We start from the raw sequence: 27826 nt of genomic DNA on the forward strand, positions 1-27826 counted from the left end.
AAAATTGTTAAATGTCCTGAAAAAATGTGGATGATATATTGATAAGCGAAAGGTATGTCACCAAACAGAATGTGCCACAGACCCAGTCATGGCTCATGATCTGTGGTAGTCACATTCTCTAAACAGGCCATGAACACTGAATTAGCAAATCTTGAACCATTGCTCAAGAGAAAATAAAAGATTAGATTCCTATGAACTTTTAGTCACAACAGTTCCGTCAACCGATCAATATACAACCTTGTTTTATGTGTGTTTCTGTTTAAAGACACCCCATATATGTAGTTGACTCATTAACATTGAACTCATGACCAGTGACTCCATAGCTGCCTGAAGGAAGCTCATCCAACACACGTATGTTCTCCGTAAGGCACATCACAGCCTTCTTGCACCCAGTATCACTAGCCAGCCCTTCAGCACTATACTTGGGTGCTGTATAAAAAGCACAAAAATGTGACTAAATAGACCTCAAAAGGAGCTTATTTACAGAGTGAGAACTGAAACAGGAAGGCAGAGCGTCGCCTTGTTGGACCTTAGCTGGGAACGTGTGCGTCTCAATTTTTTGCCCCACTGTGCATGTCCATGAGTGACCTTGACAATGCGGCAAGTACTGATCTGGGTTACCAATAAATTTTAGCGAGTAGGTGAATCCACAAATATGGAATTCGCAAATAATGAGAATCAACAGTATTACTTTTATTATCATTAAAAACTCTCAACATGAGGCGAGAAGGATAATAATTATCACGTATCTAGCATGTCCTGAGCATTCAATGTGTTCTGGGCAGCATGACCAAAACTTCTCTCCCTGAATTAGGCACTATTTCTCCATTTACCTGACTGCAGATAGCGAAAATAATTGGGTTTTCCCCTATGATTCTACTCCTCTCTATAGAGCCTGTAAATGTTACTAGAAAAAAAAGTGCTCCATCTCCTTTCACTGTAAGTTTCTGAGCATAAGAGGACCCCCCCCCCGTTTTCCCAATGTGAGTTTAATTTAGCGTTCTTATCTAATGCAAATAAACTTGTAATAGTTCAGATTACATAGTCAAATAACTTAGTTGTACATAGGTAATGTAAATCTCACATATCACAGAATAAGGTAGTATTATTTTTTAATTGATTGCTTTTTTTTTTTTTTGCTTTCTAAATATCACATAACAAACTGCCCACATGCTTCAAAATCCATTTCTCCAGCATCCCTAGAATCTGCCTTTGAGTCATCACACACCATTTTCCAGAGATAACTTCCCTTCTGAGTTAAGATAATGAACACTTCTAAATCTGTAAATGATATGATCACTGCAATTTTTACTCCAAGCTCTAAGTATCCAGTGGCACAACATCAGGAAGTGTTTTCCCCCAGTCCTCCTGTAGTGATCTGACAAAATATTTCTTTTTAAAGGATCTTTCAAAAGCTAATTTACAATTAACGAAACTTGGAAGAGAGAGGGTTTTTCCCTAAGGATAATTACTACTCTTGTACTAGTAGTCTTTCCCTCTCCTGCTCTTCCTTTCGCTATTTTTTTCTGGTGACTTCTACAGGTGTTCCTAAACTAGAATTGATTGCGATCAGTTAAAGCTACTGTGTCTTCCCTACATCATACTTACTGTTCAAAATACAGTAATTAAGAGGCTGCCCTGTAACATAAGAGAATTTGTTAGGATATCAGTAGAGGGCAATTCCCTCCTTTTAGAAAGATGATTTGGGGGAGGAGGGAGGGATCTTCACCTTACATTTGGGCATATATTGTAATTTTATTCCAAAGAACTTTGGCAAAGCCTCTCTAAGGGCCATAATCCCATTCTAGAAAAATCTGACCTTCTATTTCCTAAAGCATGATGAGCCATGCCTTTACCTGTATTTGGTGCTGAGGAAAAGCTGGCAGGGAATTAGTCACTGGCTATTTGGCACATGTGAGGGGCACGTGGTCCACCCTGTCACCTGGCAAGACACATGCTGATTTATGAGCCATGCTGACCATGCTCAAAGCACTTGGAAACGTTCAGAGTCTGAGACCCATTTAGAACAAAATCTGGTGCGGCCAGGGGAGGTAAATAATTTGTGTGACAGGATTTGAGGAAAAACAATTTGCAATGGAGTTAAGGAAGAGAGGCTGATTTTCCATAAACTGGCTCTGAAGGCAGTTCCTAATGATGATGGCCTTGTCTATACGCTGAAGTTCTCTGTCTGGTTTACCTTTCTCGGAAAGAGGCCCACCTGGCTCCCCCTCCCGACCAAATCCTCCACACGATGCCAGAGCCCATTCTGCTCCCAGCATGAGGCTCTCCTCACACCTACTGGTCAAGGAAACCTTTCCCCCCTGATGTCTGTCCCTGGGGTCTGCCCTGAGCTGTAGTCCACACTCACCACCTCCAACTGCTCATGGAGGGCAGGCCTTGCTTGCTTGTGCCTCTTTCCAGTGACCTGCTCACTGGAAAGAGGCCTGTGGCTTCCCTGAATCCAAGCCAAGAGTTCTCAAACTTTTGCAGTAAAAGCCCACACCATGGATGTTTCTCCCTGCACCAAACATTCCAAAGTGTGGAAATGCAAGCATCATGGACTGGCTGGAAACCATTTTGTTCTCAATCCAGTTTTCCCCAATTAAGAGAAGCACAGTCCTAAGAATCAATCACTCCATGTATGATTTTTAATCTCCTCAAAAGTTCAGACAGTAAGTCATCCATGTTTACCATGGTTTACCTACTCTATTATTAACACATTACTTGTGATACATGCTCAGTAGATGGAGATAGACTAGAGTGCCAAGACCAAGATGACTCTACTTCTCTTTAGGGATTTTTTCTGATCACTTTACTCTGTCACTTCACACACTTTAGCTGAGATTTTTTTAATGAACATTTTCTTCAAGAAAAAAAAAACACTATAAATGGAGTCACCAGAAAAACAACTAAGAATGTATTTTTTCAATTCATAATGCAAAGCACTAATTTCCTTAATCTGCAAAGAACTCTAAATCAATAAGGGAAAGGATAAAAACCCAATATAAATTGGGCAAAAGATGTAAATAAACAGCTCACAAGCAAGGAACTACAATGGACATTGATATCTCATTAATAATAAGAGAAATGTAATTAAAACTAAAAACACATCTGCTGTCACCTGTTGTTGGGCAAAAATAAAAATATTTAAGACATACATTGACAAAGATGTGGAGAAACAGGTATTCTCATGTGCTGCTGCTGGGAGTTTACATTGGTTCAACCTCTATGTTGGAAATGAAACAACTTCCAACATTAAAAATGCGTATGCCCTGTAATTCAGTCATTCCAATGACAGTTATTACTGTACAAAGATATCCATTGTTGCATTGTTTGTAATAACAAAAGATTAGAAACCAACAGGGGGCAAATTAAACAAGTCATGGTACATGCACACCATGGAAAACTAACCAGCCATTAAAAAGAATGAGATGCATTTTGTACACAGTGATATGGCGAGACTGATAAGATGAACTGATAAATGAACAGAACAAGAGAGAGCAGTATGGATCTTATACTGTCATATATTGGTGCAGAAAAAACTATTTGTACATTTTTGTAATTGTATAAAATGTTTCCCTCTTCTTCTCCCTCCTTCCGGAAAAAAAAAAAAACAAAAAAAAACTGGTAAGAGTGATTTTTTTGTGGAGGAAGAATTGGATTGCTAGGATTCATGGGAAGGAGACTTCTTTTACACTGTGTATTTTCTCAAATCTTTTGAACTATGGACATGTAGTACTGATTATAAACAATGAAAATAAAATAATCTAAAAAATATATCCAACAAGGCACAGACTATGAGGAAACATTTATAAAACACGTATCTGATAAAGGATTCCCATCCAAAATATATAAAGACGTCTCAAAACTCAATAAACAAAAACAATTTTTATTTATTTATTTTTTTTTGCGGTACGCGGGCCTCTCATTGTTGTGGCCTCTCCCGTTGCGGAGCACAGGCTCCAGACGCGCAGGCTCAGCAGCCATGGCTCATGGGCCCGGCCGCTCCGCGGCATGTGGGATCTTCCCGGACCGGGGCACGGACCTGTGTCCCCTGCATCGGCAGGCGGACTCTCAACCACTGCGCCACCAGGGAAGCCCACAAAAACAATTTTTGAATGACCGAAAAAAATTTTATGTAAACAGACATGCCAAAGAAGAGACATATGGCAAAAAACATATCAAAAGATCCTCAACATCATAAGGGAAATGCAAAATAAAGCCATAGTAAGATGCCTTTACACACTTATTAGAATGAATTTTTTTTACATGACAATACCTAGAGCTGGTAAGCACATGGAGTAACTGAAACTCTCCTGGACAATACTTAACGCTGATAGGGATGCAAAATGGTACACCTACTTTGGACAACATGTTTTCCTTCTAAAGTAAATCTATGCCTATCACATGACCTAGCAATCTCTCTTCTAGGTATTTACTCTAGAGAAATGAAAACACATCCACACAAAGACCTGTATGTTGATGTTCATAGAAGCTTGGTTGGAAATTGCCAAAATCAGAAATGACCCTCAACTGGTGAATGGCTAAACAAACTGTGGTGTATCCATACAATAAAATACTACTCAAAAAATAAATAAATAAATAAGAAAGAAAGAAAGAAAGAAAAAAACTCATGGTACTGAAACAACATAGATGAATTTCAAGACCATTATGCTAAGTAAAAGCCGCCAGTTACCAAAGGTTACATATTGTATGATGCCATTTATACAACATTCTGAAAAAGGCAAAATAGGTCAGTGGTTACCAGGGACCGGGGAAGGAAGAAAGGAACTGACTACAGAGGGAGTCCTTTTGGGAGTAATGTGATTATTACACAACTGTGTATATTTGTCAGAATGCATAGAACTGAACACCAAAAAAGAGTGAATTTAACAGTGTGTAAATTACTACTCAATAAACGTGATATCTCAGGTTTGCAGTGGGCAGCATGGCTGGCTATCTAAACTATTTTCTGAAGAGGATGGAAAGTGTCATGAAAAACTCAGGCACCTCTGCCTGACTCCCTGAGAACGCGCCTAGCCAACTCCCATCAGAGATGCTAAACTCTCTACAAATTCAGTCAGGACCCTTGTTCAACCATGTGGTCCACGGGGGAAAGCATTTAATATCATTATCCACCCCAAATGCTGAGTGACAATATTATCTTTCCCCATTGGGCAGGGAGATTTCAAGTTTGAATGTGATCTTAATTAGATGCTCCTCTTTGCAACACGGTTATGAAGACAGTTGCACTGAGGTTAGAAGGACATGGGAGAATTTGATTAAAGCCAGTCACTGGGAAAATAACATGAATATATAGACCCTAAGAAGGATATGACAGGTACACTTTCTATAACCTTGTCTATTGCATTGACAATTATGCTCTCACTGGGCATTCTATTTTGACTTTCCAGTATATTCATAATATATTACAAAAAATCATTTTAAACAATTCATTTAAATGATGTTCAGTTTTAAAATATGAGCTTGAAAAAACACACACCTACTCAAATGCCCTGCTAAGATGCTGTGTCTTCAATAATCTTGAATTACCTGCACCTCCTGGCTATTGGTTTCACTACTCTGACAGCTGAAATAACATGTTCATGGCTTGCGTGAGTCTTGGATGTTTGGGTTTAGGAGAAGAATGGGCAGGTTATGCATGTATTTTCTAAATTAACTCGAGCTCTGCGTTTGTCTACAATGCTGCAAGGTTCAATCGCATGGATGGTACCTGGGGCGGTGGCGGGGTGTGGAGGGAGCAGGCACACTCGGAAGGTGCTACTTGACTGGGTGCCATTGTCATCAGAAGCCAGGTGTCACCACTTGTAATGTAAAGGAATCAAATAATTTAATCTTTTAAGACAGATTTGATGAATCCATTCTACTTTGAAAGAGATAAATTGTTACATAAAGCAGCCACATAGCACAGGGAGATCAGCTGGGTGCTTTGTGTCCACCTAGAGGGTTGGGATAGGGAGGGTGGGAGGGTGGGAGGGAGGCTCAAGAGGGAGGGGATATGGGGATATATGTATATGTATAGCTGATTCACTTTGTTATAAAGCAGAAACTAACACACCATTGTAAAGCAATTATACTCCAATCAAGATGTTAAAAAAAAATTGGTACGTAGAGCACAAAAAGTAATCCTTTGGATAAGAGTGTTTGTATCTGCCTCATGACTGTGAAACCAAAGAGCAAATTTAACACTGATTATTAACATGTTAAAATTTAAAGCTGTGGGGGAAGAAAAGAAAGAAAGGAAGAAAAGGGAAAAAAGAAGGAGAAGGAGAAGCAGCAGAGGCAGCTGCAGCAGCAGTATTGGTGGGGGGCGGGGGCGGGGCGTGGCGTGGTAAAAACCATGATGTCATGACTATTTCAGAAATGCTTCTTCAGAACCCAGCAGTCTTCCAGGGAACCGCACAGGGAGGGCTGTGTCTGCCCAACTAGAAACACTGACACGCCAAGGGGCCTTATGGTTTATTCCCTCCTAAACCTGGGCCAACAGAACTCAACGCCCTGGATGATCCAGGTGACAGGAACTTCTTTATTCCACTTAGAAAGACAAATTCTGATAAAACAAGATACTTTGATCTAGTGGGATTGGTGGATTGAATTTAGAGGGTTGACTTTCCCAAATGCCACTAAAATGTCAGAAAAGGAGTTTTTAAGGAGGTCAAGTGACAAGGACAAAGAGAATGAGAGGAAGCAATGGTTGAGGAGAGAGGGCTACCGCCCTCTTGGAAGCTGGAGGTTAATTGGCGGTGGACAAGCTGGCCCAGCAGAGCCTTGGGACCTTGGAGAGAAGTTCAGCACCCAAGTTGGGGAGCAGGGAGAGAGAAGTACAGCGGCTCTCCTCTCTGGCCCTGAAGTCAAGGGGCTGTGGACCCCAGTACCCCATCCAACCCCATCCAGCAACTGCTGCCCTCTGACTCCTGCAAAGACTGAGAGATCACTCCAGAAAAACAAAAACAAAGAAACCCAGGCTCAGGGAAATGGTCACAGCAGTGTGAGGCAGAGGAGTGGAAATAGGGGTCAGGCGAATGTCTGTATCTGAAGGGTTGGGAGACTTCCTTCCCACCGCTGCAGATCACGGTGCCCCACCTATGCCGTCGCACATGCGAAGCCAGGTAAGGGAAAAGACACAGAATTCTCTCCTCCAAAAGCTTTTCTCAGTATTTAACTTTTTTTTCTGATTTGGTTAATATTTATGAAAAGTGTCATGTGTCAGGAGCAGGGTGAATTGAGGATGTAGCTGTTCAGAATACACAATACAGGGGACTTCCTTGGTGGCCCAGTGGGTAAGATTCTGCACTCCCAATGCAGGGGGCCTGCGTTTGATCCCTGGTCGGGGAACTAGATCTCGCCTGCATGCTGTAACTAAGAGTTCGCGTGCCACAACTAAGAAGTCTGCATGCCACAACTAAAGATCACACGTGCCACAACTAAGACCCAGTGCAGCCAAATAAATAAATAGAATATGCAATACAGATAGGATTGTATCAAAGTTATGAAACATAGTTATGAAGCAAAGATATGAAGCATATCAGGGGTTGGTACCCCTGATTCCACCACCCAACTTCAGAAAACACCATGACCAATCTATGTAGAATCCCCACATGTTCCCCTACCCCATGTCTTTGCCACAGAAGGAGCCACTACTCCTAAGTCTGTGCTTAGCCTTCTCTTGCTTTTTTTAAAAATAATTTTGCCAACTGTGCATGTATTCCTGAACAATATACTTTTTGCCTTGTTCGGTAGTTAGCTCGATAAAAATGATATCTTATATTACTGACTCTGAAGTTCTGAAAAATTCACTTTCACCATCATTACATGTTGGTGGGCAGCATTAGCTAGTTCATTTTCTTAACTGTGAAATATTCCACTGAATGGATATACTCTACTTTTATTTATACATGTTGGATATGTAACCAAGCAGGACCCTATGGGGCCTTCCCAGGACAGGCCTTCCCTCATATCCTCTGCTTTAGTTCCTCTCTGAAGTACCTAGATAACAGTGTTTGATGCACATTTCCTGAGTTGTTTTACAGATGTGAAAACCCTCCACCAGATGGAAGATGTTAACTATTGGGATGGCCAAAAATTCGTTCAGGTTTTTCCGTAACAGCTTATGAAAAACTGAACGAACTTTTTGGCCAACCCAATACTTGATGACCTGAGCACACAGCCCCCAGGCTTCCTGAAGCCTAAGGACTGACAGTGTTAACCCGTGACACCACCCTGTTACCTCACCATCAGCCAGTCAGAGAATTGTGCACGAGAGGATCGCATACCCTGCAACCCCCCTCCCTCACCTGGCTTTTTTCTTCCTTTTTTTTTTTTTTTTTTTTTTAATGTTTCTGTAGTTTCTAATTGGAGTTTGCAATGATGTCAGCCATGCTGCATGACTTGTCATCAACACCCAGGTCCTAGGGACGAAATTGGGTCATTTGTAGAGACGTGGATGGACCTCACCTGGCTTTTAAAAATTTGCTGAAACCCTTTGGGGAGCTCGGGGCTTTTTAGGGCATGAGCCACCCGTCTCCTTGAATGGCCCTGCAATAAACCTTTCCCTGCCCCAAACTCCGACATTTTGGTGTGCTTGGTCTCATGTGCGTTGGGCACATGAACTTCCGCTAACAGATGTACATTTCGTTTATTCTCGTTTTGGCCACTATCTACTAAGATAACTGCTAAAAATGTTCTGGTACATGCTTTTTTAGAGCCCAAGACAGGGGTTTGTCCATGGTATATAGACAATTGATGGGTCATAGTATTAACTTACGTACAAGTTTATAAGATATTGTTTTTCAAAGTATTTATATCAACTTACTCTTACTTCGACTGTGTACGTGTTCCTGTTCTTTACATTTCAAACACTTGATCTTAACAGATTTCTCAATTTTAATAAGTCAATGGGCAAAAAAGTATTCCAGGGTGGCCTTTTTATTTTCTTGACTATCCAGAAGATTGAACTTACACTCATAGATTTATTGACTATTCATATTTCCGCCTCTGTGAAATGCCTATTCATATCTTTTGTTAATACTTTATTGGGTTGATTGCTTTTTGGATTTGCGGTGGTTGTTTGCATATGCTGCATACTAAGCATGTTATCAGAGTGTGTGTGACAATGACATCTCAGAGTGTGTGTGACAATGACATCTCTGAGTTTTGGATTCATCTTTTCTTTTTACAGTGATTTCTAAAGAATACCTAAATTACCAAAGAAATCATCCATATTCAAGGATAGGAAGCCTCAATATCATAAAAGATATCAATTCTACCCCAAGCAGTCTATAGATTCAGTTCACTTCCAGTCAAAATCCCAACTTTTTTTTTTTTTTTTTTTTTTGAGGAACTTGATAGGGTAGGTTGCCATGAAGTTCACTTCTTATTTGAGGCAATGATTACTTTGTGCAAAAATAAGCATGGGTTGGAATCAGCAACCTTTGCCATACCTGCAATAGTCCAGAGGGCATGGGCTGGGGAGTCAGAGACACAGGTTTAAGTCCTGGTTCTGTGCTCACCAGCTTTACACTTGAGCAAACTACTTCGCTGAGGGCCCATTTTCTTGTTTGTATTGGAGGTTGAATACCTAATTGGTATTCAGTTGGAGACAAGAATACCTAATCATTTCTTTGCTAAACAAGATAACACATAAAGCCCCACAGAGTCAGTGTCTAGCACACAGCAAGCACTCAGTAAATGCAGGCTGCCTTCCTCTCTTTTCCCTCACCACCACCCCCAGAAGCACAGAGCTCTAGGGACTTCCTGAGCTGGATGGCCCAGCCTCTGTTAAAAAAGAGAGGCCCCGGGGCTTCCCTGGTGGCGCAGTGGTTGAGAGTCCCCCTGCCGATGCAGGGGACGCGGGTTCGTGCCGCGGTCCGGGAGGATCCCGCATGCCACGGAGCGGCTGGGCCCGTGAGCCATGGCCGCTGGGCCTGCGCGTCCGGAGCCTGTGCTCCGCAACGGGAGAGGCCACAGCAGTGAGAGGCCCGCGTAACGCAAAGAAAAAAAAAAAAACAAAAAGAGAGGCCTCACCCACCCTTGGCTGGATGATTAATTGATGTTGCAGGGCCTGCCAAAAGTAGGAATGCCTTTCATCTTTGTGCAAGAACATAATTTAAATATATATTTTATCAAAAGAACTGGAAAGTGCAAGCTACAAAGACACAGAGAGCAGCCCAAAGCCTTGACTGTTTCTTTATTCCCTTTGAACTTGATAAAAGCAATACGTGCCCTACCTTGAGCCCAGAGGTAAAGCTAATGGGTGGCCGATGACATTGAAACTTCAGGGCATCTCATTTGCACAGGTCCCTCTGAGACCCTGGAAGGGGTTCTGGTAGGGGTGTGTAACCATATGTTTTTGTCAAATTTTCAAAAATGAGATATTTTCACTGCCAATCAGTTAAGGCTGGGTCTTTCTATTGACATCTCATTTACATGCTTCCCATCATGTCAGGTGGTAGGGGAGAGACCATGAGTACTCTGGGGGCCCAGCTAAGGGGAAGTTGAGTTGGGGATATATTTAGTTTGGCTTTCATGGAATATGCTTATGTGATTTGCAGCCACTTCCTTGTAGAGTTGAGTTAATGAGGACTGTCCTGGTGGCTTCCAGTGATACCTCTACCATCCAACCCATCTGCCATGTGGACTCACCCAGTGTCATGACATCCAGATGCAGGGCCAGAAGTCCTGATGTGGCCCTGTGCCACTGTGTCCAACACCAGAAGCACAAGGTGAGTGAAGGAGAAAAAAACACACAGAGCCAGAAGAAGCTAGTCTGTGTAATATCCTTCCAAATCTCACAGCACAGATATTTATATGAAAGAAACTTGAGAAATTTTAAAATTTGACAATCTTGTACATTTCCATGACATCATCAGTGATTTATACCTGTGTTCCTAAAAGTAGCAGTTTGGGAAGCTAAAGGAAATCTCTCAATCAAGAATACCAAAAAAAATTTTTCAATTAACCATGCTAAAGTCAGGACTAAATTGTCTTGCTATTCTATCTATAAAAAAAAATCACAAAATTGCCATTAAAGAGGATATAGCCAAAAGATCTAGGGAAAAAAAGTACTGAGTATGCCAGGCAGATAATTAATTTAAAATTGTGTGGTTTTTTTGGTGATGTTTGCAGTATTTGCCAGCTTTAAATTTTTGTAGCTTACAATTTATTTTCTATTCTATATATTCTCTTTCATACCTAATTTGATTAATTCATAATTATGTATTCTCATTCTCAAAGAAGATCCCCCAGTTGCATAAGATTCAGGGCCCACGAAACAGGGATCTACCCCTTGCCTTACCTGAAGGGAGAAGCTTCAGTTTAATGAGTGGCCTTGGGTCCCAGAGTGGATGTTACTCACAGGGCACTGGAGGAGACCGCAGAGGGGTGGTCACCATGCAGTCTATGCTAGGAGCCAGCATGGGGTGGGGTGGGCCTGATCTGACCCCTTCTATTGCTTTCATGAGAGCAGATACGGTGGGCCCAGGAGACACCTGCTCAGAACTCTCTTGCCCCATTTGGGGCAAGTAATGGACACACCACACACACACACACACACACACACACACACACACACACACACACACACACACCCCCCAAGCCAGCAGTGTTCTTCAAAAAGGCCTTGGGCAAGAGATCTGCAACAATCTCCTCCTCTGCAGCTTTGCGGCCCACCAGGACCCAGAGGCTTTTGGTCACAGTCCTTAAGAACAGGCAAGGAGAGTCTGGGAATCCCACTGCTTCCAGCAAGAAAGGGGTCAAACAAAACAGGTAGAATATCTGCCCCCTGGAATTAGAAGGAGGAAATGAGGTAGGAAACATGAGAGCAGTATATCTGTCATGCAGTCAGAAAGCATTTGTGCAGTCCAAACAAAGGATGTAACCAAAATTTAGGCCCTGTAGCTAACTTCTGTTTGAAGAGTAGAGTTTTTATCTTTCAGTTTGAGCAAGACCCAGTTCTGCCCCCCGGACCCTGGGCCAGCAGGCTCTGCAAGTATTCGAAACTGCAAACAGGCCACCTGAGTTGCCAAGGCCGTGGTATAATCCCATCCTTATAGCTGAGCCTTCCTTGCCCTGCCCTCAGGCTCTCAGACCATTGCTTTGGTTTCCTGGACCCTCTAGAAGTCCTAAGGTCCCCTGGAAGTTGAACTTGAGGTTCCAGTGGCAGGCTAGGCCAGGCGCTCATGGCTGGCATGCCCCCAAATAGTATCCATCAGCCATGCTCCAGCTAATGCCTCAGTAAAAGCACTCAAGAGTTGGTGAGGTGTTTCAGTGGGGGGCTCAGTAAGCAGTGCCCCACAGGACTGCCAGCCTTGACGGGAGGGATAAACAACTTGGTTAGAAAAGCCTGTCCATTCACTCTAGCTTTCCAGGAAAACAATCATTAAGGGCTCATTTGTGATAAAATATCCATTTCTGCGCATCGCTATTCAGTGGTACATCCCCTCCCCCCTCCCCACCCCCATCTATCAATCATCCTTACAGAAGTGATTACAGAGAAATGGACAGTGAAAATTAGAACTGCACTGGGCATCTCTAAGTCACTGGTGCTCTTTTCACTTGAACCTTACAGGGCCTGTGTCTGCCGGCTGCTCCTGTCCCTCCCAGACAGTGCCAGGAGTGGGCCTGCCTCCATTTTCCCCAAAATCTGTCCACATACAGGCGTTTAGTCTCACCACAAAGAATGCTGAACACTGTTAAAAAAAAAAAAAAAAAATTCCGTGTCAAAGACATCAGCCTGGGGCAGTGGTTGAGAGTCCGCCTGCCGATGCAGGGGACACGGGTTCGTGCCCGGGTCCGGGAAGATCCCACATGCCGCGGAGCAGCTGGGCTCGTGAGCCATGGCCGCTGAGCCTGCGTGTCCGGAGTCTGTGCTCCGCAACTGGAGAGACCACAACAGTGAGAGGCCCGCGTACAGCAAAAAAAAAAAACCCAAAAACACCAGCCTGTCTCATAGCTATGTCAACTGGAAAAAAAACGTGCAACCTAAAAGTTGAAAGTTGTGTTTTATTTGGTGGAAATTTTTAGGACTTCAAGCCCGGGAGGCAGCATTTCAAGTAACCCCGAGAGAACTGCTCCGAGGAGGTAAGGTTGGGAGCCAGGTTATATAGAAGTTTTACAACAAAGGGCAGGTAGTCTGAATGCCAAAAGATTATTGTAAATTAAAGAAAACCAGATATCTAAGTTAAGGAACTTAGCGCTTTTCTAAGTATGGGAAGATGTAAGAGACTGGGCTCACTGAAATCATTCCTTTGATATGCACCTCAGCTATCTGGGGCCACTATCCTGTGTTTTTACATCCTGAGTTTCCTTAGGGCTCACCGTAGGGAGTGGCTGCAGTCTGATGCCTGCTAGATGGCAGGTGTTCTTTCCTTTCTGAGTTCCCTCAGGGCTCACCAGCTCACCACAGGCAGTGGCTGCAAAGGCTGATGACTGTGACATCTTCGTCTACTGATATGGCAGGAAATATTCCATTTCTCAGCTGATAGGCAAGGCTCTCCTCTGGCACCATAAACAGAGATTAATACCAAATCTCAGTTCCTGCTTCCTCTCATTTTTCCTGATTCTTGGAAAAGTTAGTGAGGAAAACAGAAGCAAATAGAGAAGAGAGACAAGAAGTTGCTTTGGGGCTTCTGCTGAAAACAATTATAATACATGTAAATTTTAAAAAACATTTCTTTTCCTATGCACATTGAGCACCTAGCATGCGCCAGGTTGTATGATAAGTACCTTGCACATAGTATCCTCTTCCATCCTTGCCATAACCCTTGAAATAACAAGTGAGCTAGTAAGAGACAGGACAGGTCAGGGGCCCAGCTTTCTCAGGTTCCAATTCTTTGCTCTGTTTTGGTATATAAGTTTAAGAATCATAGGAACCTCTTCCATAAGAGTTTCCCAGGAGTTCCAGGCTTGAGAAACAGGTCTTGGAAGGGAAATGTGGGAACAGAGCCAGAGGTCAGCTATGGGGAGGAGTGAGGGTGAGGGAATTTAGTAGTGTCCCTCAGCTCTTGGCAGGGATGATTAGAAAAGAAAATTAGAATTATAAGCGTGTATAGTCCTAGACTAAAAAAAGAGAAGAAAACACAAAGTATATTATTATTAATCAGAAGATATAAAAATGTATACCTAAATCTGAGATGTTTAGCTCTAACTTGCCCCTGAAGAATCTAACCAAGCTGAAGTTGTGTCTCTTGAGAAAAGGGCCTTTCATTATTTAAAACTAACACACACACACACACACAAAAAAAACTAACGCACACACACACACACACACACACACACACGAGGATAAAATAATAAGCAAGCAGTTACTCACCATCCAAAAGTGAACAAATATTGTTTCCTCCTCTAAAAACAGCAGGTTTGCTAAATTGTCCCAAGTATTTGGGAAAGGGGGCCTTTTAAGAAATGTTTTCGATGGCGCCATCTGGTGGATTCATCCTAAAAGTGCTATCTGTTCTCGCAATTAAATTGACTTGAGAGGACATATTCTAGTACATAATGAGACATTCGGTCCCTTAATTTTTCCCTGTGGCTTTCCATTATTTTCTCTCTGGGCATCCTCAGCCTCCTTTCCATTCCACTACAATCAACTAATCCTTGAAGTTCCCCCTTTCATTTCATAGCCTTTCTGCTGCAGAGCCATTTTATGGCAAGATTTATAGCAATGTCAAGAATAAAGAAAACTGTTGTAAAATAACCATGGACGACATTATAAACTGGCAATAAAATTGGCCATAATGCACAGCTGGTATTTATGTGGGCCACCTGTTCCATTTTTAGCCACTCCTGAATCAACTGCTTTCACCCCATTCACTGTGTTTTGAAAGCCGTTTCACTTGCCTCCTTCTCCTCCAAAGATCTTCAAAACTGACAATTATTTGCAGAATGTGCTGAGACCTCACATCAAGCCAAACTTGCTTGTCCATGTAGCCATAACCATACCTAGAAGCCCATCATGGCTGATTCTTGCTTCTGAGTCTCCGAGCTCTGCCAAAATCCAGGTATTAGACAGAAGAAACGTTTCACCAGAACTCATGCCAGCTACAAGATACACTTAATCCCAACACACATATGCATATCAAAAATTAGATGAAATGATCAAGGAGCTATGTACTTCTCCACAACTATAGGGAAGGTACTAGAGCCATAATTTGTAGGAGCAGTTCCCATTTAATGAGCACCTACCCAGTACAAGTTGAAATTTTTACATATGTTATCATTAACCTGTTAATCCTTGCAACAACTCTGCAAAATTAGTTGAATCAATTATTCATTTCCTCTATGACTTCAGTAAATAATTCTACCAACCTCAGTCTTGAAGTTGGCCTATCGACAGTGCAGTAATGTAGTGAGAATTCAGTAGTAATAGCTAAGAGTCACCATATCCTTATTCTGTGCTAAGCATCCTTATGAGAACTTTCCACATATTAACTCATTTTACTGAGTCACAACCCACCTATTATGTACTATTATTATGCCCAGTTCATAAAAGAATGCTGAGACCCAAAGAAATTAAGTAACTTGCCAAAGGCCACAAGCTAATAAGTGACAAGACCAGGATGTGAACCCAAGAAGTCATACCCCATAGCACAATGCTCTTTTGACAACTAATTGTGACTATTATTTAATGATTAATTTTTTTAAAAAAATCAATGACTGAAGTCAGCATGAATGTTGGAGTAAAGACTCCCAAAAGTTCTCTTCTCCCTAGAAGCAATGAGAAAGTTGGCAAAAATTACCAATATAAACTTTTTTCAGAGCACCAGAAATGAACCAAAAGTTTGCAGCAATTGGAAAAGCATGTATTTAAAAAATAGCTGAATCTTGATAATACCAGTGAGCTCTTTGGTTTTTAACTCACCTAAGTCCCATACCTCACTCTCTAGTTCTGCAGGAACCTTGAAAACCCATTCCCAATGCAGCCTCGGAGCCACCGGAGAGAGCAAATTGGAACTGGAGATCTTTCAAAGCCTCATTCCCAAAGAATTATCATTATCTGACCTGTCTGGTCAGACCCAGCCTAGGGGGTTCCTGGAGGACTTCACTTGAAAATATATCTGTATTTGACCTGATTTGGAGATTTACTGGTTCCAGGAATTTAAAGAAATCCCTGTTCAGTCATTAAATGATCACTAGCAAACTAAGTAGAGATATCAGTGGCCACAAATAATAAAGAATACAGACTCTATAGAACCAGTTCACAAAAGTCACTAAATAAACAAAAGCAACTTAAAAAAGCATCAACAACAATACACTCTGGGGAGGGGAGAGAATCTGATTTCTGAAGGTGCACATTATATTATTTTAAATTGCCAGTTTTCCACAGACATTTCAAAGTATACAAAGAAACAAGAAAGTATGGCTCTTTAAAAGGACATAAAGTGACCAATAGAAATTGTCCCTGAGGAAGCACAGACATGGACTGTGCTTTAAAAGACTTTAAATCAGTCATTTTAGATATACTCAAAAAGCTAAAGGAAATCATGTCTAAAGAATTGAAGGAAAGTATAAAAACAATGTCTCACCAAATATAGAAAAATCATAAAGATAGAAATTATATATTAAAAATATAGAAATTCTGGATTTGAAAAGTACAATAACTGAAATGAAAAATTCTCTATAGGGAACAGTATCAAATCAGCACAAGCAGAAGAAAGTGTTGCAAATTTGAAGCTGGATCAGCTGATATTATCCAGTTTGAAGAACAGAAAGAAAGTAGAATTAAAAACTTAACACAGCCTTAGAGGCCTGTGGCACACCATCAAGACACCAACATATGCAACACATCCCAGAAGAAGAGGAGAGAGAAAGGAGTAGAAAGAACACGTGAAGAAATATGGCTTAAAACTTCCAATTTTTTTTTTTTTTTTGCGGTACACGGGCCTCTCACTATTGTGGCCTCTCCCATTGTGGAGCACAGGCTCCGGACGCGCAGGCTCAGTGGCCATGGCTCATGGGCCTAGCTGCTCCGTGGCATGTGGGATCTTCCTGGACCGGGGCATGAACCCGTGTCCTCTGCATTGGCAGGAGGACTCTCAACCACTGCGCCATCAGGGAAGCCCAAAACTTCCAAATTTGATGAAAAACATTAATCTACACATCTAAGAAGTTCAAAAAAGTCCAAGCAGGAAAAATAAACTCAAAGAGATACACAGCCAGACACATCATAATCAAACTACTGAAAGACACAGGTAAAGAGAGAATATTGAAAGCACAAGAGAGAGAATTACCATGTGCGAGGATCCTCAATCAGCTGATTTTTCATCATAAAGCATGGAGGCCAGAAGATGTTGGATGACACATTCAAAGTGCTGACTGACCAAAAAAACCCACACATACACACAATAAAACTAACTGTCAACAAACAATTCTATATCCAGCAAAATATCCTTCACAAATGAAGAAGAAATTAGGGTACTCTCAGACAGACAAAAACTGAAAGAATCTATCACTAGGCAAGCCCTACAAGGAATCCTTCCTTCAGACTGAAATGAAAGGACATTAGAAAACAACTCAAATCCATATAAAGAAATAAAGAGCACCAGGAACAGTAACTACTGATACATAGGTAAATATAAAATACTGTATAAATGTATTTTTAAAAAATTTTATTGAAGTATGGTTGATTTTAAATGTGTTAATTTCTGCTGTGCAGCAAAGTAATTCAGTTATATATATATTTATATATATTTAAATATATAATTAATTTATATATTATTTATATACATGTATTATATATATATATTCTTTTTCATATTCTTTTCCATTATGTTTTATGACAAGATATTGAATATAGTTCTCTGTGCTATACAGTAGGACCTTGTTGTTTATCCATTTTATATATAATAGTTTGCATCTGTTAACTCCCAAAAACATGTATTTTTGATTATAATTCTTTGTTTCTCTGATCAGATTTAAAACAAAGTTTCACTGTCATAAATCTATGTTGATGGGCATACTATATATATATATATACTATATATATATATATATATAAAATGTACTATATATAAAATGTAATTTATATATATATACTATATATAAAATGTAATTTCTATGGTAATAAAAGCACAAAGGAGGAGGGAGGGGGCATAGCTATGTAGGAGCAAAGTCTTTGGATACTATTGTAATTAAGCTGGTATTAATACAAACTAAATTCTAATAAGTTAGGATGTTAATTGTAATCCCCAGGGAAATCACAAAGAAGTCAATTAAAAATATATAGTAAGACAGTCTCTAGGTCCATCCACCTCACTACAAATAACTCAATTTCATTTCTTTTTATGGCTGAGTAATATTCCATTGTATATATGTGCCACATCTTCTTTATCCATTCATCTGTTGATGGACACGTAGGTTGCTTCCGTGTCTTGGCTATTGTAAATAGGGCTGCAATGAACATTGTGGTACATGACTCTTTTTGAATTATGGTTTTCTCCGGGAATATGCCCTGTAGTGGGATTGCTGGATCGTATGGTAGTGAAGTAAGTCAGAAAGAGAAAAACAAATACCGTATGCTAACACATATATATGGAATCTAAAAAAAAAAAAAAAAAAAAAAAATGGTCCTGAAGAACCTAGAGGCAGAACAGGAATAAAGATGCAGACATAGAGAATGGACTTGAGGACGTGGGGAGGGGGAAGGGTAAGCTGGGACGAAGTGAGAGAGTGGCATGGACACATATACACTACCAAATGTAAAATAGCTAGTGGGAAGTAGCCGCATAGCACAGGGAGATCAGCTCGGTGCTTTTTTGTCCATCTAGAGGGGTGAGATAAGGAGGGTGGGAAGGAGACGCAAGAGGGAGGAGATATGGGGATATATTTACACATATGGCTGATTCACTTTGTTATACAGCAGAAACTAACACACCATTTTAAAGCATTATACTCCAATAAAGATGTTAAAAAAAATACCAACAGAGGGCTTCCCTTCCCTGGTGGCGCAGTGGTTGAGAGTCCGCCTGCCGATGCAGGGGACTCGGGTTCGTGTCCCAGTCTGGGAGGATCCCACATGCCGCGGAGCAGCTAGGCCCGTGAGCCATGGCCGCTGAGCCTGCGCGTCCCGAGCCTGTGCGTCCCGAGCCTGTGCTCTGCAAGGGGAAAGGCCACAACAGTGAGAGGCCCGCGTACGGCAAAAAAAAAAAAAATATGTATATATATATATAAAAGGAACCATCAAGGAAATTAAAATAAAACACTAGAAAATATATGTATATATATATGTATATATATGTGTGTGTGTATATATATGTGTGTATATATATATATATATATATATATATATAAATCAGTAATAGGAACAAAAAAGACATAGGATAAATAGAATACAAATAGCCAAATGGCAGACATAAATCTGTATGACAGATATAAATATAAAATAATTAAACTCTCCAGTTAAAAGGCAGAGCTTGGCAGAATGGCTTTTTTAAAACTACATGATCTAATTCAATAACCTATACTTCTGCTGTGAGAAACAAGAAAATAAATAGCAAACTAAACCCAAGGGAAGCAGAGGAAAGAAATAATAAAAATTAGAACAGAAAAAAATAGAGAATGAAAAAACATTTTTTTAAAAGATGAAACCAAAACTTTGTTCTTTGAAAAGATCCACAAAATTGACAAAAAACTTTAGACTGGCCAAGGGGGGGTGGGGGAGAAGGTTCAAATTACTGAAATCGAGAGAGAGAGAGAGGATATTTCTACCAAACTTTTAGAAATAAAAAGGATTACAGGGAATACTATGAACAGCTGTATGCCAACAAATTAAATGGATGAATTCCTAGAAAGATAAAAACTACCTAAAATTACTCAGGAAGAAAGAGAAAATATGAATAGACTTAAAGCAAGCAAAGAAATTGAATTATTAACCAAAAAACCTCCTACAAAGAAAAGCACACGACCAGATGACTTCACTGGTAAATTCTATGAAATATTTAAAGAAAAATTAATACCAACCCTTCACAAACTCTTCCAAAAAAGAAAACAGAAGGGGAAATTTCTCAACTTATTCTATGAAGCCACTATTACCCTTATACCAAAACCAAACAAGCACATCACAAGAAAAGAAAATTACAGAACAATATCTCTTATGAAATATGGATGCAAAAATCCTCAACAAAATACTAGCAAACCAAATCCAGCAACATATACAAAGGATTATACTGTATGAACAAGTAGAATTTATCCCACAGATGCAAGAGTAGTTCAATATATGAAAATCAATCAATGTAATACACTACATTAATAGAACAAATTTCAAATACCCATGATTATCTCACAGAAAAAAAGAAAAAAAATTGACAAAATACAATACCATTTCATAGCAAAATATTCAACAAACTTGGAATAAAAGAGAATGTTCTCAACCTGATGAAGTAGATATATGAAAAACCCACACTATTAATAGTAAAAAGCTGAAACTTTTCACCCCTAAGATCAGCAACAAGACAAGGATTCTGTTCTTACCACTCTGCTTAACATTGTACTAGAGATTCTAGCTAGAGAAATTTAGGAAAGCAAAAGAAACAAAAGGAATTCAGATTGAAAAGGAAGATGTAAAACTAACTCAATTAACAGACGACATGATCTTGAATATAGAAAATCCTAAAAAAATCCACCAAAAAAAACCCTATTAGAACTAATAAACATGTTTAGCAAGGTTGCAGGGTATCAGATCAAAATACAAAAGTCAATTGTACTTCTATACACTAGAAATGAACAGTCCTAAAAGAAATTAAGAAAACAGTTCTATAATAGCACCAAAAAGAACAAAATTTAACAAAAAATAAATAAATTTAACAAAAGAAGTATGAGACTTGTACAATGAAAACTACAAAACATTGTTGAAAGTAATTAAAGAGATCTAAAAATGGAAACACATGCTATATTCATTGATTGGAAGACTAAATATTGTTAGGATGGCAATATTCCCCAAATTTCTCTATAGATTAAATGCAATCCCTATCAATATTCTAACATCCTTTTTTGCATCAATTGACAAGATTATAAAATTCATATGGAAATGAAAGGGACTCAGAATAGTCAAACAATTTTGAAAAGAAAGACAGCGTTGGAGGACTCACACTCACCAATTACAAAACCTACTGCAGAACTACAGTAAGCAAGATAGTGTGATACTGGCATAAGAATAGACGTATAGATCAATGGAACAGAATTAAGAGTCTTTAAATAAACCCGTCAATTGATTTTTGCCAAGGCATCAAGATCATTGAATGGGGAAAGAATAGTCTTTTCAACAGATAGCCTTGGGCAACTGGATATTCACATACAAGGCAATAAACTTGGACCCCTACTTCACACCACATGCAAAAAAATACCTCAAAATTGAGAATCAAAGATCTAAATGCAACAACTAATACTATAAAAATCTTATATTTTAAAAACTCTTATAACTTATCAATAACAAGACAAATAAGCCAATTTAAAATGGGCAAGGACTAGAATAGATATTTGTCCAAAGAAGATATGCAAATGGTTAATAGGCACATGAAAAGATGCTCAATATCATTGAAAATTAGGGTATTACAAATCAAAACCACAAGGAGATACCACTCCACACCTACTAAAGTATCTATTGCCATTTTTTAAATAAAAAAGGACAAGAGCTAGTGTTGGTGAGGCTGTGGAGAAATTTGAACCCTCACACATGTCTATGAGTGTACAAAATGTGGTAGCCACTATGGAAAACACTCTAGCATTCCTCCAAATGTGACCCAGCTGTTCTACCCCTAGGTATATTCTGAAGAGAATGAAAATGTGATCTGAATCATGAAATACAACACACACAAAAACTTGTGTTATAAAAACATAACACAAAAACTTCTACATGAATATTCATAACAGCATTATCCATAACACCCAAGGGGTGGAAGCCACCATAGAGATCATAAGGCCCATATCCATCAACTGATAAATGGATAAACAAAAGATGGTATATCCATATAATGGACTATTACACAACCATAAACAGGAATGAAGTACTATTGATGCTACAACATGGATAAACCTTGAAAACATGCTAAGTGGAGGAAGTCAGACACTAAAGATCACATAAGTATGATTCAACTCATATGCCATTTCCGCAATAGGAAAATGAATAGAAACAGAAAGTAGATTAGTGGCTGTCAGGGGCTGGAGGAAGGAGCAAATAGGGAGTGACTGCTAAGGTAGCAGGTTTCTCTTTGGGATAATGAAAATGTTCTGGAATTAGGTAGTAGTGAGGGTTGCAAAATCTTGTGAATATACTAAAAAACACTGAATTGTACATTTTTAAATGATGAATTTTTCTTAGAGGAAAGCATAGGCAGAACACTCTATGACATAAATCACAGCAAGATCCTTTTTGACCCACTTCCTAGAGAAATGGAAATAAAAACAAAAATAAACAAATGGGACCTAATGAAACTTCAAAGCTTTTGCACAGCAAAGGAAACCATAATCGAGACCAAAAGACAACCCTCAGAATGGGAGAAAATATTTGCAAATGAAGCAACTGGCAAAGGATTAATCTCCAAAATTTATAAGCAGCTCATGCAGCTCAATAACAAACAAACAAACAACCCAATCCAAAACTGGGCAGAAGACCTAAATAGACATTTCTCCAAAGAAGATATACAGATTGCCAACAAACACATGAAAGAATGTTCAACATCATTAATCATTAGAGAAAAGCAAATCAAAACTACAATGAGATATCTCACACCGGTCAGAATGGCCATCATCAAAAAATCTAGAAACAATAAATGCTGGAGAGGGTGTGGAGAAAAGGGAACACTCTTGCACTGCTGGTGGGAATGTAAATTGGTACAGCCACTATGGAGAACAGTATGGAGGTTCCTTAAAAAACTACAAATAGAACTACCATATGACCCAGCAATACCACTACTGGGCATATACCCTGAGAAAACCAAAATTCAAAAAGAGTCATGTACCACAATGTTCATTGCAGCTCTATTTACAATAGCCCAGAGATGGAAACAACCTAATTGTCCATCATTGGATGAATGGATAAAGAAGATGTGACACATATATACAATGGAATATCACTCAGCCATAAAAAGAAACGAAATTGAGCTATTTGTAATGAGGTGGATAGACCTAGATGAAGTAAGTCAGAAAGAGAAAGACAAATACCGTATGCTAACACATATATATGGAATTTAAGAAAAAAAAATGTCATGAAGAACCTAAGGGTAAGACAGGAATAAAGACACAGACCTACTAGAGAATGGACTTGAGGATATGGGGAGCGGGAAGGGTAAGCTGTGACAAAGTGAGAGAGTGGCATGGACATATATACACTACCAAACGTAAAATAGATAGCTAGTGGGAACTATCCACAGAAGACATTCACATAAATTGCCCCAGGAGTCCACATGTTGGGAGAAGGTTTCCCCTGAACAGAGAGATAGGAAAGTTGACTAGAGAAGGAAATGTTGGGTCAGGCCATGGAGGTATGTGACAAGCACGCGATGGTGTCCTTTCCACCTAACTTAGTCCCCCTCTGTGCATCCTTCACACCAGCTACCAAAGTGATCTTTCTGAAATCTGGCCAGGCTAATCTGCTGCTGAAAACCCTTCCTGACTCTCCATAGCTCACAGCAGCGTTTCCCATCATGTGTCACAACGTCAAGCATTCCACAAACAGTGAGCTCTCGGCCAGCACTGCATTAAACAACCCTTGGAAGCTCAAAGTGCACATCTACTCAGTAAAGGCTCTGAGTGTTCCCTGGTCAAAAAGCCCACCTGACTTTTCTAAAATTATTTTTTATTGAAGTTTAATTGATGTACAATATTATATGTCATAGGTGTACAATATAGTGAGCCATAATTTTTAAAGGTTATACTCCATTTATAGTTATTATAAAACATTGGCTATATTCCCCATGTTGTACAATATATCCTTGTAGCTTATTTTATACATAATAGTTTTTACCTCTTAATCCCTTACCCCTGTCTTGCCCCTCCACCCCTGCCCTCTCCCCACTGGTAACGACTAGTTTGTTCTCTGTGAGTCTGCTTTTTGTTACATTCACTAGTTTGTTGTATTTTTTAGATTCCACATAATAAGTGAGATCATACAGTATTTGTCTTTCTCTGTCTGACTTATTTCACTTAGCATAATACTCTCCAAGTCCATCCATGTTGCTGCAAATGGCAAATTTCACTTTTTTATGGCTGAGTAGTATTCCATTGTCTAGATATACCATGTCTTCTTTATCCATTCATCTGTTGATTCCTGCTTTCCTCAAGTACATTTGACCCCAAGGTGCTTTTTAGCCTTAAATATCTTTTGTCCACCTCAAGGTGATGGTGTGGTCCGTACGGGAAATGGCTGACCTGCCGGATGGTGCCCAGCACCCCCTGGAGGCTGGTTCTGTGTAGTTGTAAAGCATCATCTCCCACCCACCCCCAACTTTCTGTGAGCTTTGGCTACACTGAAATTCCCACACAGCATCCTGGGCATGCGTTTGTGCACTAGCCTTTCTTTTGCCAAGCCCCTCTTTCCTCCCAGGTGAACCCCACGTCCACTCCTGATAGGTCCTCTTCTGAATCTCAGGCCAGTCCCTGCAGGCAGAGCAGAGCTGCTTGAATGTCTGTACTGCACTTTAATGTCCTTGGAATTTTATATGGTTCTGCAGCTACACTTATTCACTTTGTTTCAGTCATAGGCTTAAAGTCAGTTTCTCCCAGTCTAATGGGAGTTTTAAGGATGAAGACTATAACTTTCTCTTTTGTTACATCCCTGGTCTTGACACGGAGTTGTGCTCAGCAAAGGTTTGTATGAGTGAATGGTAAAATGGGGTCCTTCCAGATATGACCTAATGCTTTACCCCAGTTGTCTTTGGTTGTTAGAAATCCCAGAAAAAATCAGATTCTTGATTGAGGCTATGTGCTCTATTCCTTGGAGATTCAGGAAGCACACGAGCAGATTAAGTCTGAGAAGGGCTACGCAAAGGACCTGGTCTAATCCAGCCTTTCCTAAACACATGGACCCTGGTTCCAGGGGATGCAAGCTGCACAGAGCAGGTGTTGTGCTGGGCCCACCTCTGTGCTCTGAGCAGAAAGTGCACAGATTTCTCTTCTGATGAGACGGGTGTGGGGAGCTTCTCCCAGCCTCTCTGCCCCACTTTCCTCCCTGCCCACATCCTCTCCTCTCGTATTTCTTCCTTCCCCTCCCCTCTGCAGGACAGTGAATACCGCACAGATCCTCCCAAATCTAGATCCCATGTACACACAATGACCCACCTCGCCCTCACTTGGATGTCATTTCTCACATGCCATAATGCCATTGTCCACAGCTCCACCTCACTGCCTGTCATCTCATCCTTCCTGCTGTCACCCCATCGCCCCATCACTCTTCTTCCTCAGGAACACAGTGTTCTAACAGCCCTCACGTACATGCAGGAGGAACCCCAGTGAGCTTTCCCCCTAGAGCCTGACAGTAGGCATTGGGTCAGCTAAGCAGTCACACTAGTCCCCAAATTCAAATGACTCGTGGATCTGCCTCTAGGTTTACTGGTAGCTCAGGTTTTAACCAGCAGTAGACAGCCTAACTCAGGTGCTTTGGGACCCCTGCATTCTACTGACTTTGATGAGGACCAACAGCTACCTTTACTGTAAAAGATCAAGTCATTTCCCCCAGCATAAGTTAGCAGAATAGTTCACAGAAGATGAAATTTGAGAAAACTGTGTCCAAACAGACTGTCCTTAGGATCTTCCCCCGCTCCTGGGGCTCTTTGAAATGTACTATGAGAAAAACAGAGCCAGCTTCCTTTAGTCATTTTTCATCTTTACTCAGATTTCTTTCAAAGTTAGGAGACTTCTGTAAGTTCCAAGCAGGGGGGGATGCTGTGGTGGACACTGTAGTATGGGGTCTTACCGCAGCAAGAGCAGCCACTGGGGCCTTCTGCCTTCAGAGGAAGCCCCCTAAACTTTACACTGGGACCTCTTCCCGCCCTTTAGGCCACAACTCCGATGCAAAAGGGTCAACCTGTTGGCACGGACCTCCTACACCTGCCCGCCTCACCGCCCTGGTCTGAGCTTAGGCCCCCACCTGTCCTCCGAAGGCATCAAATGTCGTGTTAGGATAACCTCAAGGCATCAGCTAATCTGAACCTTACGACAATCCCAAAGACCTAGGTTCCCTTGGAAAATCCCTGAGGCTACACAGCAGTACTTGGATCCAATTCACTTGAGGGTACATCCCTGGAGAAAAACTTTTAAAGACTCTTAGTGCTGCCAAGTGTAAACTGGTACGTAAGCTTTGCCTCCCTAGCGTAGAATCCACTGGCACGTACACAGACCTATAACATCCACTGTCCTGCCTGATCCTCACAGCAACCTTGAGAGGTGTGCTGGCAAAGTCCCTTTTTAAACATAGATGCAAAGACTGTAAGGCCCACAGCTGGCAGGAAGCCAGAGGTGTTGGTCAGGACCGGGTCGACCGGCCCCAAGCCCAAGCTCAGTAGCCTGACTGCACCCAATAGCCCAACTTGGCAAGGCTCATCCTCGACCTGACTGTTCCCCAGCCCCTGAGACAACCACTCGGGAAAGCCCCCACCTCAGCCAGTGTCTGCTTTCTCTAAGCAGCATCTTCAGCTTACGTTGCAGAGAAACCTGTTCAATATTAGATGAAGCAAATCTCCTGACCCACCCCCACCCACAGGCCTTCCCTTAGTCACAATTTGAAGCCACACTTTCTGCTTTCATTCAATGTTAAAATAAGAAAGTACCAAGTGCAGCCTTTTACCATTCATTTTTCACAAATCCACAGCAGCCGGTTCCAGACCAGCCACGAGGTCATGGACACGGCTGGGTTTTCCTGCCTGAAGTGGTGAAACATCATTCCTACAGCAGCACCTCAGGATATATGTGGGGTGAGACTGCCTCAGGTGCACGTCCAGGTCAGCCCAATGACCGCACAGCCTGTTCAGAGCAAGAAACTCCCAGCAGTATGTGCTCTGTCTTCAGGTCACCATACCAGGTGTGGGGCTTCTGTGAGTATTTCCCCTGCTGTGTCCGATGAAGCAATGGGAAGTTTTCAGATTGTTAAGTGGGACTAAATTTCAGGCAAGTCTCTAAAAAACAAAATCTTCACCCAAAGCAGATGAATACAATACAAGGCAGCCTGATCGGGAGCAAAAGGAGGGCTGAGCTGCGGAAAGACCCAGGAGCAGAGCAGCGGTGAAAGCACTGCGGGTCATCGAGGACCACAGTCTGGATGCCAGGGAGCCTCCTGGATGTGACTTTAAACTTTGAGATGAATGAGCAGCACATGGAGGGGCCAGGAATTAATCCTCTTAATGGACTCCACATTGCTTCCTTCCTCATTAGCGTTCTTTACCCAGTTTGTGGCCTCTGCATTTTAAGAGAGATGTCAAGACCTGGAGATGGTCCAGGGAAAAGCAATAAAAATGATTAAAGAGCATGGAAGTAGGTCTTAGAGAAATTGAGTGGAGAATTAGAGGCTGGAGGAGATGAGGCCACCAGTGACTCTAACCATGATCTTTGTCTGAACAAAAGGTCAGAAGAAACCAAGCCCTGGAAAACTCGTTCATACCCTGGCTGCATCCAGTGGAATCGAATGTCTAGGTATTTTGAAATAACCTCTTTGACAGTTTAAATTTTTTTTTCATCTCATCCAGCTGGTGTTGAGTTAACCCAGCCTGAGTCTAAATCAAGCAGACATCTGCCTCCTGAAAGTTATTTCTACCATGTGTTGGTCCCTGGTTTTGGGTTTCATCAATTAAAATGAACACAGGGACTTGATGAGGCTAAAATTTTA

The sequence above is a fragment of the Monodon monoceros genome, unplaced genomic scaffold (genome assembly GCF_005190385.1).
Source record: "Monodon monoceros isolate NGI ecotype Baffin Bay Population unplaced genomic scaffold, NGI_Narwhal_1 Super_Scaffold_21, whole genome shotgun sequence".
In the NCBI taxonomy this organism is placed as follows: domain Eukaryota; kingdom Metazoa; phylum Chordata; class Mammalia; order Artiodactyla; family Monodontidae; genus Monodon; species Monodon monoceros.